Source organism: Bombus impatiens, unplaced genomic scaffold (assembly GCF_000188095.3).
Source record: "Bombus impatiens unplaced genomic scaffold, BIMP_2.2 scf_0075, whole genome shotgun sequence".
NCBI lineage: Eukaryota > Metazoa > Arthropoda > Insecta > Hymenoptera > Apidae > Bombus > Bombus impatiens.
This window is the reverse complement of record NT_176494.1, coordinates 406,946-420,372: the sequence shown is the minus strand read 5'-3', so window position 1 is coordinate 420,372 and position 13,427 is coordinate 406,946. Positions and strand designations below refer to the sequence as shown.

Genomic DNA, 13,427 nt, shown 5'->3' with positions numbered 1-13,427 from the left:
ATGTTCGACAATACCGAGAACCGACTTAGATAGTTGATGTGAGTTATACTCCTCTAGCGTTGTGCTTAGACTTAGACGTTAGGTGTTAGATTTTTGTACTTAGTTGTTGACTTTTCTAGCGGTGTAGAAGAAGCGAAGTACAGTGACGATGCTGTGTCGGAGGAAAGCTACAGAAACATCTCTCCGATCAGTGTAAACCTGTGCTAGAAAATAAAGACAGTAGTTGTGTTATGATTCAGCTACTTTATTTCATTAACCTACCCTTAAGTTTACGTGACAGCAGCGCAGTGGTTAGCGCCTTAGGTTACGAACGTTTAGGAACCCGGGTTCGAATCCCGGCGACCGGAGACCGATTTTTTCCGCTCATCTAAATTAGAAGAAAAATAGCAATACCCCATCAGCGATATCAACAGCCAGCGTCTACAGTCATCACGGACAACGCTTACACCTCACACATATGCACTGTACTACTCTCTATGAAAAGTCACAAATAAAATAAAGAAGCCAATAAAACTCATTGCAGCAATCAGAAAAGCAGACAATAGATGGTCTAAAAGCAACGAAGAGCAAGCTGCAGAATTCCCCAACTACCTTTGTAACACATTCACTCCATATAATATTGACGAAGATGCGCAAAACGCTAGAACCCAACTAACAAGCACTACACCATACCTAATAAAACAACACAAGAAATTATAATTATAATCGGGAAAACAAAAAACAATAAAGCACCAGGAATCGACCTAATCAATGGTAAAATCTTGAAAAACCTTCCGCCAAAAGCGATAAGACTAACTAGAATAATATTCAATGCAATACTAAGAATTCAATACTTTCCTAAGCTATGGAAACTGGCACAGATCATAATGTTACCTAAACCAGGCAAAGACCCACACCAAACTACATCTTACAGACCAATGTCACTATTTCATGTGTTTTCTAAAATACTAGAGAAAATAATATACGACCGCATAAAACCAATAATAGAGAAGAAAAAATTAATACCACATCACCAATTTGGATTGAGAAACAAACACTCCAATATAGAGCAAATGCACAGGCTCATTAACGAAATAATACTAGCATTAGAAAACAAACAATACTGCACAGCCCTCTTTATGGACATAGAGAAAGCATTCGACAAAATAAACCACGAAAGTCTACTACAAACAATCAGGAAACAATTCCCGGGGCAAATATACCAATTAATAAAATCTTACTTAAGCAGCAGAACCTTCGTAATAAAAATCAAGGACAGATACTCTGAAGTCAGAGACATCAAGGCAGGGATTCCGCAAGAAAGCGTCTTAGGACCAATACTATACACGCTCTACACGGCCAACATACCAACAACTACCAATAATTCCAATGTAAACCCGACATATATATGTCGGATTAAGGGTGGAATTTTGGGCGTTCGATGAACCTTCATTCAAGTTTACCATCGCGGATATAGCCGATGTTTACCGGTGCAAATGTGGGTACTACAAGAGGCTACAAGTAATAGCGGCGATAGGATGGTCGCGATGCCGATGACAACGAATTCAGGTTCGACAACAAATCTACGGTCCACGGGATGACGAGCGCTAACGCCATACACGATTCGGATAACTCAATCAGCAATTCGCCCAACGACTAACTAACTAACTCACTCGTAATCCAAATGAAACTGCCCTTATATAGTCCTTTTCCCACTCCTAGGGTCAATCTCTGTTTTTAAGGAGAGCTGCACAACTATTTTCTACTTCCGTTATTACACGTCCCTCCCGTGACCGTGGGTACGTTCGGTGACTCATTATGTCACCTCGAGTCCAAACCCATCGTCATACACCTTAAGTGCCCGCATAACTATTTCTTCGTTTATTGCTTAAATGTCAATGTCGTAAATATCTGGATTGGGGTATTGGGTTTTTTCCGAACATTCTAAAGAAAGGTCCCTATGTCGTTCCATCTCCGACATATATATATGTCGGGTTTACATTAGGATTAGGGTTAGGGGCGTGAAACGAATCTTCGTTTGGATTAAACGTTGTCGTTATGCAATAGAGAAGACATTGACTAGTGCAAATACGATTATCATAGAACCGGTCGAGAAACTAGTGACAATGATCCTAGGTTCGATAACGAATCCGCGATCGACGGGATGATAGATGAACGTGCTCACAAAATCTAAGTCGGACGCGTAATATTCACTGGTCGTAAGGGGTTACTCTTTTCGTCGATGAGATCGCGAGAGAGAATGACCTTCCCGTCCCGATGATGTCCCGGTGTTCTTTCATCTCCGACATATACTATACATATACTTTACGTCCTTCATATTGCCGTTTCTGTAGAAAAATATCGGGTTTATTCTAAATCCAATTTGAAAAATAATTCACCGTATAATAAGAATAAAACATGAAATAAAATGGAATAAAAATTAAGACAGGAAGTGGAATCTAGTAAGAAATACAGTGGAAGGGTCGTTGACTCATGAAAGAAATCGGAAACGCCTGACAATGACTGATTTTAAGATGATTATCAATGTAAATGTAATTTATTCCAACCAATTATTTTTCATTGTCAGATCACTATGGCGTTTATTAGTAGGGTCTGCGTGGACACGCAACGCAAGAGGCTTCGAGTATTTCGCGAGAGTCGCGACCACGGCTTCGAATAGATATATCACGTATCAAACTATGTTTCGATGATTAATTCATTTCAATTATCTTCTCCTTTTTTCCTTTTCGTTAAAAAATGTTATGCTGATGCGAGATCGTAAAAAAAAGACAATCGCGTGAAAAGACTGTCAAACGGACTCGCGCTCGACGAGCCTCAAGAATTCCGTGGCCCCGTTATAATTACAAATAAATCGTTAATTAATAATTAATAACATTAGGTACATATATCTATTAGCAGTATTAAGATTCACCCACATCGTTCGACACGCATCATACAGTAACAGTAGATGATCAATCATTGAACGAATGTGTTTGTTTCATCCATTTTATACAATGCTTTTTTACGTATTTCTTTATTCATTTTTTGTTGTTATGGAACAAAATTTTGCTCATAGATATGATTTACTTACAGGATATAGGATAAACGTGTCGCTGATCGAAGATCACCTTTTGGTTGAAGTAAGGAAGAAATAACCTAGTACCTTTAATTCCACTAATTCTGTACTTTTTATAAGTTTGATAATAGTACTATAACTATAAAAGTGTAATTATAAATTATCTGATTAATGTGTTATACTCAACAAAATGACATAAATATATGAATTATTAAATCGATAGAATTAAAATTTTGCTGTAGTAGATTTTTTATCACAAATGTTAAAATTTTTAATTTTTGGAACAGGAAATTTAAAGAACTTAAAAACCAAGAATATAGAGAAGTTTAAGCTATAATATTACTTTCAAACCATAGTTTAGGAAAATGCTTTTTATTATTGATATTAAAATCGATCCTAAATTCATTGAAAAATTTAAGGGAGCACTATTATACATAAAATATATACTTCATCACCTAGAATAAAAACGGATTTTGTCAATAATATGTTGAAACATTAAATTATCTCAAAAATTAAGGATATCAGCTATAAAAGAAATTCGAATAAGTCGATTAACAGAATTAGAATAAATATAAGCATCGTAAAATAATAAATAATCTTTTATATACAATCTTTTTTATCTAGTCGTATATCTATTTCAACCTAGTCGTTCTTATCCAACTTCTACGATCGACGATTTTGTTACACTCTAGAAAAAAGAACTCAATTGTCCAGTCGATATAATCAAGTTGCTTTTTAATTTAGCGACACGTTTATATTTTCTAATCGCAGTCGTACGAATCAGATTGGAACAAAACATGTCTGTTACAAACATACGTTACGTGAAACTAGAAAAACAAAAGAAAGTACACCATTCACCAATCCACCCTTTCGTCATTATGAAAGTTACAAGTGCTCACCCTATCGTATGTAAGTCGTTGATTAACATTTACACCGTTATGTACAGGATATAATACATTGGGAAAAGAATGACGGTAAACAGAAAGATCGCCGCTACGGTAATGATGAAGTTATAATAAAATAATAATTATTACAATTAATCCTAATAATGGTAGGTACAGATATTTTTTTAATTTCTTCTTCTTTTCAATAAATCAACAAGATTAAACCAAGAAAACAAGATTATAGTTACGTGTCTTACGCATTTCCGTTCTTTCGCAACAAGCAAAAAAAGAAATTTGACTATCTGCTGAAATAAAGAAAGACAAATTTTCACGCACACACATGAAACAACAGAAAGGGAAATATAATCTATGAAGCGAGGATACAAGCGTATAATACGAATCTCGAAATACAACATCGAATTTTCGCGTGATTAACACTAAATCTACCGGCGCAATCAAATTGACCGCTATGCGACTTCTGCATAAATTTAACCATATTTAAGCTTTATCATATCGCTTCATAATTTCTGACTTTTCCTAAAACATGCATACAATATATTTTTCGGTATTTAATTTTAGTTTGCTCTTTTATTTGATGAGAAAAATTTGTACTCTGCCTTGCCTACCGTAAGCGGTCATTTCGACTGCCCGACAAAATATGTTAGTTATTCTTAAAATAAATGCAATCAGTACAAATAAAAGCCTATCTCAAGGTCAGATGACAAACAAAATCAGAAATAACAAATAATAACAGCTGTTGCACCCGCAATCTTGTCATAAAACAATCTATCCCTCGATCAAGATAGACACCAGCTGTCAAAACATATCAACTCAGGCCCATAATAATTCTAAGGAGGCCCATAATAATCCTAAGGAATCGCCACAAAATTTAGCATTTTTTACAGTCCATTGTTACAAACATTTTAAAAGTGGAGAAGTTTCTTAGAGTTACTGCTCATTGCTATAAAACACAGGGAAAGCTTTCCCAACTCCACCTTTGAGTAACCGTTGGTGGAGAACGGTCAATACTCATCAATATTTTCGTATAAATATCGCCGTCACAGATCATATTTTTACTTGCTATGATCTTTTCGACTAGAATACATCTCGGTTTGTTAGTCAATTAGTCGACATCTAAACTTGTTATCTCTAAAACTCAGACAGGAAACATCTCAGAGCGTTTTGTGTAAAGTTGTTATAAAAGTAAAGCATATCAAATTTGACAATAATTTTGTATTCCGCACATAGTATTATTCTGTGATAAATATTTACCCTAGAAAAGGGCAAAAAGGAAAGAAATTATCGTTGACAGCAGAGAGTGAAACTGGGTCCGATGGAACAGTTTGGAAAGAAATAGATGCAAGTCCCAAACCTGGCATAATATTTTTAGGAATATGCTAAACGGCATATAATGAAAGGACAAGTAAAAACGGCATTTTATCTTATTATTGATCACCGTATAAGGGATCATATAATAAAATGTACAGAAGCATTTAGAGTATTGGGTACTAAGAAGGAGCTAGATGCAACAAAACTAGATGCATTTATTGCTCTGTTATATGCCCGCGGTGCATATCAGGCAAAAAATTTAGATGTCTCATATTTGTGGAATAAAATTTGGAGGCCTGCATTTTTTTTAAAAACAATGAGCAGGAATGATTTTGCTGACTTTATGAGGTTTATACGATTTGATAAGAACGAAAGAAGCCAGCGTTTATGAACCAATAAATTTGCAATGGCATCTACAGTATGGGGCCAATTTACAGAAAATTCACAAAATCGTTATAAACCTAGTGCATACATTACTTTTACATAAGAAATCGTGGGGAAAAAATCATGCAATAAAACTATCAACAAGTTCAGATTCATTACTACAAAAAACTTGTCATGTAGAAGATTGTAAAGGTTACAAAATTACGAAAATTTGTTTAAGATGCGGGAAATATTTATGCGGCAAATGTACATTTGATAATAAGATAATTTGTAAAAAATGCAGCAAAGTTGAATAAGATATATCTCTATATAAATAAAAGTGTAATTCTATTTAAGTCTATGATTGAATTAAACAAAAGTAAATTTGGACGAAATTTTGTGAAAGTTCATCATTTTATATACATTTAGTTATAAATTAACCATTATCTAAGTTAAATCATAAAAACTATTACTTCTTTAATCACCGGTCATTTTGACCACACACGGTAGGAATAGATATACAAAAAATGTCGGTAGGTTTAGTGTTAAGAAAAGTTGTATCCTCATAAGAATTGATTGTAATTTCAAAAAAAAAAAAAAAAAAAAAAAAAAAAAAAAAAAAAAAAAAACGATTTGTTTCGTGGAGTTAAAACTCGTGTTAAAACTCGTATGAAAATAGAAATAAAAAGTATGGGGTGGAACGAATTTACTACCACTAAGAAAACAAAAGGTCGTATCGTTAATAAAAAAAACAAATGAGTGGTAACGTAAAGCAAAGGACGCAGGAATAAATCTACACACGTGTGTTTTCAACACACGCCAACATATGCCAATTCCTCCCTTTCTCTTTCTCTCTCAGGAAAAGATTGAATTGCAAATATAATGCGAACGTTAATCGACGTTAATTTGGTATGTAGTTGATTGACGCAAAATGTGATAACACAACGCAATTGTAAAAGCTGAGTAGAATCGCAGCAACGTTCCAACATCCACGTTGATTAACACTTAAAAATTACAATAACACTATAAAATACGCGTTGACGTGTTGACTAATGTATAGAATTGTATATTATTGTATATAATTGTATATTATAATAGGATATTCATATAACTCTAGGCGATAAAAAACAAGTTTCAAAGTAATAAAAATAAACTTGAAAGCAGTATATCTACTAATTATTAGGAATATTAAAATAAAAGAGTAAAGGACCTCCTCAATTCCAAAGCAATAAATTTATCATTATTAAAATCGTTAAATAATAAAAATATCTGTAGTCAACGTAGACAAACGTTATCGTCAAAAAAATCCAACAATCATTTTATAAAAATTACACAGATTATTTTTAAAACACTCCCAAGGCAATTTTACAACAATTTCAAGGAATTAATATTTCGAGCAACACGTCAACGTCCAATGTTCAATTGAAACGACGCGACGCAACGAAAAATTAAAAAATTGTTTTCTTTTTCCTTAAAAATCTTTCCGATAGTAATCGCCGATGTATATGTATCGTTGCTAAACTGCACGCAACTGACGAACTGAAAAAGATGGAACACGGCTTTAAACTAAAAACGGACGGTGCTAGACATCTCTAGCATCGCCTCGAAGGTACAGGTTTCTCACATTCTAACACGATACAGGTTTACACTCTACGTTTTGCACACTTTGCGCTTTCTTCTTTTTTTTATCTTTTACTATTTATTACACTTTCCTTCCTCTCTCTCTCTCTCTCTCTCTCTCTCTCTCTCTTTCACCTTCTTGTTTTGTACAAATCGAGGAGTAGGGAGTTGGGGAGCGCTTATTAAGCGGTAAGGGAGCAAAGAAGAGCGTTACAGGGGGAGGGTTGGGAGAGTTAGGGTGTAAAATATACTATTTGGCAGTTTGGCATTTCGTCGGATATGAATCAGACTGTTCGCTATTTCGAGACCCAGGCGACGATGTCCTTTTATCCTCGACTCTTGAAACGTCATCGACCACGAAAATTGCTTAGAAAATGTAACGGCGGGAGATATGGAGATCATATCTATAACAGGAGTGCTCGACAAAAGTTCCTGATTGAGTCTGAACACGACGGAATGGACACAGGATCGATACTATTATTCTTACTCTTTAATTAGAATCTAAATTGGAGATTCGACTCGATAATAATCGCACAAATATATGGGATTTTTGAAACAGCTTGCTATAAACAACAAAAATCAACGACGCTTATATAGTGGCAGGTAACTTTTAAAAAATTCTTCGAATAAAAACGTGCTTAACATTTTGACTGCCATGTTGGTCACATATGGCCACGGTTTCTCCTGTGACGCCACGGTGGTCATTGGTGACCGGAGCGGTTGAACTTCTTACACTTGTAAAAATTGAATGAAAATTGACAGTTAGGGCATTCTGAATGTAACCGATAAATAGAAGATGCTTTGAAATAGAAAGTGCCCCATTGAACAATTAAACATTCTTATTAGAACATCAATAAAAGAAAAATGAGAACAAATCTTGTATCTAACGGTGCACTGTTTGCGTCTATATCTTTGAGGGGAAATCTACGAATATTATTATAAACACACCTTAGAAAATAATCGTAAATTCTGCTTTATAATCATATAATTAATGTTAGTGAAGTGTGAACATACTTTACTCTTATACAGGGTGGTTGGTAACCGTTGGTACAAGCGGAAAGAGGGTGATTCTACGCGAAGAAAGAAGTCGAAAATATAGAATAAAAATTTTTTTTTTTTAATTTTTCCATCGAGACAACGATCTGCAGTGAGATCCGTTATAACGAGACGTGATAAAATGCACGCGTACCGAGCGAAAATTCAAAGTCGATTTTCTCGAAAACAACGCCTCAAACGAAAAATTTTTATTCCATATTTTCGACTTCTTTTTTCGCGCAGAATCACCCCCTTTCCGCTTGTACCACCAGTTACCAACCACCCTGTATATAGAATGAGCAAATACTGTTTACTAATAACTTCTACACGTTTCAGTAATATATTCTGGACGATTTGCTTACGACGAAATAACGAATGCGAATGATTTGTTGAAATAAACGAAGCCTTGTTATAATATGTCGCTATCAACTGTTACCAAGGCGCCACGATGGTCACCCGTGACTACCAATAAGATAAACGGTCCATTGGGGAAGAATGTTGTCTTACATCATCAATTTATTATTATTTTGCCATTATATGCTTTGAACAATAAAAATACTCCGGCGGCGTCCTGAGCGAAACATGTGATTTTGGCGTGGCAGTCAAAATGTTAAAAGTGATTTTGTTTCCTGTTATAAATAAAAATATGTAGTGGTCGTTATAGTGACTTGATAACATTGTGTAGATACTTCGAAAAAAAAGAGTTTAAAAATTATTTTGTTTAGAGTTATAAAGCATTTTAGTTTAGCCTATTTATATGTAATATTATTTAAAATTAAAAGAATATATCATGTATAATTAATTTATCTATGGTATTAAACGTTTACTACGATAAGTACGATACATATCATATACCCCTACGAAATTTAACACAACGTTTTTTCGGACCCCCTATAATTCATCTTCTATTCTTGATAAAATCTTTTCAGTCTAAAGTCTAGAGTAACACTTTTTATAAAACGTGTTTATAAAATGGGGCAGTAAGAAAAAGCACTGGTAACATGTGAGGCTTTAACAAGTTAAATCAAAGATATTTTTCCTCCAACGAACGTCTCTACGTATGTAAGAGTGCGCAAATACGTAGTTATAGACGCGTACGAGAATATTCTGTACACATTATACCATTATTGGTCTCACTCACTCACTCACTTATTCTCACTCACTCACTCATTCACTCTCACTTTCACTCACTCACTCACTCATTCATTCACTCACTCACTTACTTACTCACTCACTCACTCACTCACTTCTCATTCCCTCACTCATTCACTCACTCACTCACTCACTCACTTTAATTAAAACTCGATATCTCTTATTGGCACAAAATTGTACTAGTAATATGGAAACATCTGTGAAAACACGTTACCGTCGATAAAGTTCCACGACAAGATGATTCTTTCAAACGCGTTTTAACAAATAAGTTCTGAGTGAATTTGTTGGTGGAACTACATTGACCCACAGTAATTCTATGTATGTATTGTTATTATTTATAATATCATAAATTAACCTACGTCGTAATAGGAATGTGTACGAGAAGAACGTCGGTGGAAAAAATGCGGTCCCACACCGAAGAAGCATTCGTTCATTTAAAAAGAAAAAAACGGACAGCGAGCCAGGAGCCGGATGCACGCGCGGAACACGTCACGAGGTTAACAGCTATTGTATCATCTCCTTTTCCTTCTCTTTCGTGGATTATGTAAAATAGTTTACTTACTATAATCGAACAATATTAAATCGTTCAGTCTTTTGGTGAATTGCAGCGTTCACGATGTCGCTACGAATAAACGCATCTCCAGTCGGTAACGCTCGATCGATGAATTATGAGAAGAATCTCATCGTCGGTCGTCGAAGAGAAACGAATTTTATTAATTTGTTTATTGACAAAATATTCTAGAAATACGTCTTGTTCCCACCTTTATAAGAGATTTGTATCGTTTATACACAAATTTTAATTGGATCGTACATCAGTATTCTTACTGTCGATGTCGCTTTTCTTCCAAAGAAAAAAAAAAGAGTCATCGACGTTGTGATTGTTTCTTTTTCCTTTGTTTTTTCGTAATAAAAGGGTCGTAGCAGCTGGGTTTCGAATGGTTTATAAAGTTCCTTTTAAAAAACAAAAGAGAAAAATCCGTTGAACGTTCCCTTTCAGGAACGCAGTTAATAAAAAAAACAATATAAAAATACAATTATGTGTATATCGAAGGACCCTCCATTAATTATACCATAATTAATCGCAAGTTTGTAGACTTTTACGCTGGTTATTGGATGACAATGACTCGATTTACTTTTTCCATTTTTTCTCGGTGTTCTCTTACGCACTATTTACTATCGTTCTTGTTACTTCTTGTTCTTTCCTGTCCGGTTCCAATTATGCTTTCTTGTATCTTCCATTTTCTGATTGTGTCGGCTCTGTTTCACGATAATATACGATAACATAACCACGTACCTCCGTCGAAGGAAGTTTGACGTCCTTAATTATCTTTTCCCTTTTTCTTCTTATTTAACATTACCAATTCAATCAACCTTCTTTGGAGCCGCGACGAGTGGTCGTTAAACACAATTTAGCTTCGTAGAGACATACCATACGCATATTTCCATATTACTCGCTCGTTTTCACTATGTAACAAATACGTGCACAACTCCGTCTCTCATGATTGCTTTTCGGGAACCGCGGCACATAGGAACGCGTGTTACAATCATGAATATTTTTACCTTGCTCCTCAAAACGCGAATCTAAAGGAAACGTATAAAATATCACTCATGAAAAAGTCGGAGCGATAATTAACAATATTCAAGGAGAACACGCGTTCGCAATTGAAGCATCAGTATCGTTCTCTCTCTCTCTCTCTCTCTCTCTCTCTCTCTCTCTCTCTCTCTCTCTCTCTCTCTCTCTCTCTCTCTCTCTCTCTCTCTCTCTCTCTCTCTCTCTCTCTCTCTCTCTCTCTCTCTCTCTCTCTCTCTCTCTCTCTCTCTCTCTCTCTCTCTCTCTCTCTCTCTCTCTCTCTCTCTCTCTCTCTCTCTCTCTCTCTCTCTCTCTCTCTCTCTCTCTCTCTCTCTCTCTCTCTCTCTCTCTCTCTCTCTCTCTCTCTCTCTCTCTCTCTCTCTCTCTCTCTCTCTCTCTCTCTCTCTCTCTCTCTCTCTCTCTCTCTCTCTCTCTCTCTCTCTCTCTCTCTCTCTTTCTCTATGCTTCCTTTTCTCATCGATCCATGAAAAAATTCACGAAAATATAGTTTCTCCAATGTTTTTCTTTGTTTTCTTTTTTTCTGTATCAATTTGCTTTCATTTGTCCTCTTTGTTCTCTTTTAAAACTCTCTTTTTCGCTACCTTTCAGTCGTAGGTTCGCAGTCTGTCTCTTCTTCCATTTTCTATCTTCTATTCCGCAGTTGCTCAGTCTGTACCTTTCATACGTAAACGAACATTCATTCTTGAGCTTAGCACCCTTTAATTTCAGCCTTCCTGTGTTACAAAGGAAACACGCTTCGAAAGTCCCGCGTATCATGACGCACCGCCTTCAGCTCGCGTATCACGATTAATACGCAAAAATATTTCGTCTTGAGCAAAACATCTGGGTATGTCTAACGCTAAGAATACGTGTAGTCGTATCAGATGTGTGTATATGTGTACGTGTGTGTGTAATATCCGGTTAACGAACCAAACCAAATAGTAGAAAATATCATTCGTTGTAAAAACTTTGAGAACAATTGGAAATTTACCGCTGCGAAAAGGATACCTATATGTAAAAGGTATTGTTTGTTTCTGTTGAATAAAAGATCACATAAAAAATGCTAAATAAAGAATACTATTATTTTTGTTTCTTTTGTTTAAGCATTCATCTCGATCATAGCTTCTCTTACAAACAAAAACAAAATCACGTATACTTCTGTGTGACCGTGTCTATTCGACAACCATAAATTGTTCGGCTCTTGCTAACTACCCTGTATATATGTACAGAATCGATGCAAATATTCGACTCTGTCTAATCGCAAGAACGAGAAATAAGGATATGCATTTCTTTTCTAACATGATGTGTATGGATACGCTTCCATAAAAGAAAGAAAAAGAAACTTAGTCTCTGCACGCACCGATAAAATAGGCGAATAAATCCATATGACACTATGTGTAAATTTTGAATAAAGGAAGAAAACTATATATGTATAAAATGTATAAGGAAAAGAGCGAAAACATATGAAATTGTGACGCGGAGGCCATTATTTTCTCGTGAAGTCGTCTCATCTGTCCACCTGTCAGGAATAATCATTGTCGATCGGTCAATCGAATTCGATAGTTAATTTTTTAATCATCATGCTGAAATGATTGCCATTACAAACTAGTCGACGAACAAATTACTTCGGTTAATCGAATCGGATCGCCCGACAACGAATATACGTAATTACATATATGTGTATATATTAATATACAACTTTATTAATATTTATTAATATTACTCAATAATATTCATTAATATTACTCAATAATTTATATACGTCATTATCTTATCATTACTATTAATAAATATACAGCAGAGGTGTGTGACATGTGATCAGGCACGATATCATATTCGATTAACCGAACACTTTACGCATGTTTATTTATTCCGTTTCAATCAATCGATCGATCGATCGTCAGGAACTGAACGCCCTGATATTCTCTCATTTTGGACATTCATCACCAACCCTGTCCATGTTTCTGTTAGCCATTGCTCCCTAACGTGCTTTATTACTTTTTCTTTTCTTTATCTTTCAAAACAAGACATCCTTTCAGTTGCCCGACTACGACTTCTTTACATAGAATAATTCCGCTACCTTATACGTACAATCTGAAACTTGAAATTAGGGTTACAACTCGACCAAGTCAACGCGATCAAAGGAACGTCACCTCCATTTCATTTATTTCTTTTTTTTGTCCGATTTTTTCGCTTTTTTTAATATCTTCTTAACCAGTCTTTCGTTAGGCTCTTTGATCCAACTATTAGAATTTCTCACTTTCGACCAAATGCCTTATCTCTTACTTTTTCGCTCTTTTTCCCATGCTCTCTCTCTCTCTCTCTCTCTTTTCCTCTCCCCCCCCCCCCCCCCCCCTCCCCCCCCCCCCCCCCCCCCCCCCCTCCCTCCCTCTCTCTCCCCCCCCCCTCCCCCCTCCGC

General features: G+C 35.5%; 1 long non-coding RNA gene across 1 annotated transcript in view; it reads left to right on the top strand.

Moving 5' to 3' along the window:
- The first annotated feature begins 11,861 nt into the window (after positions 1-11,861).
- The window catches only part of LOC117152583, a 5,094-nt gene continuing 3,528 nt past the window's right edge, over positions 11,862-13,427 (top strand). Inside the window, exon 1 of the long non-coding RNA XR_004462979.1 lies at positions 11,862-12,521. This is a non-coding gene — a long non-coding RNA (uncharacterized LOC117152583). The remainder of the gene's footprint in view (positions 12,522-13,427) is intronic.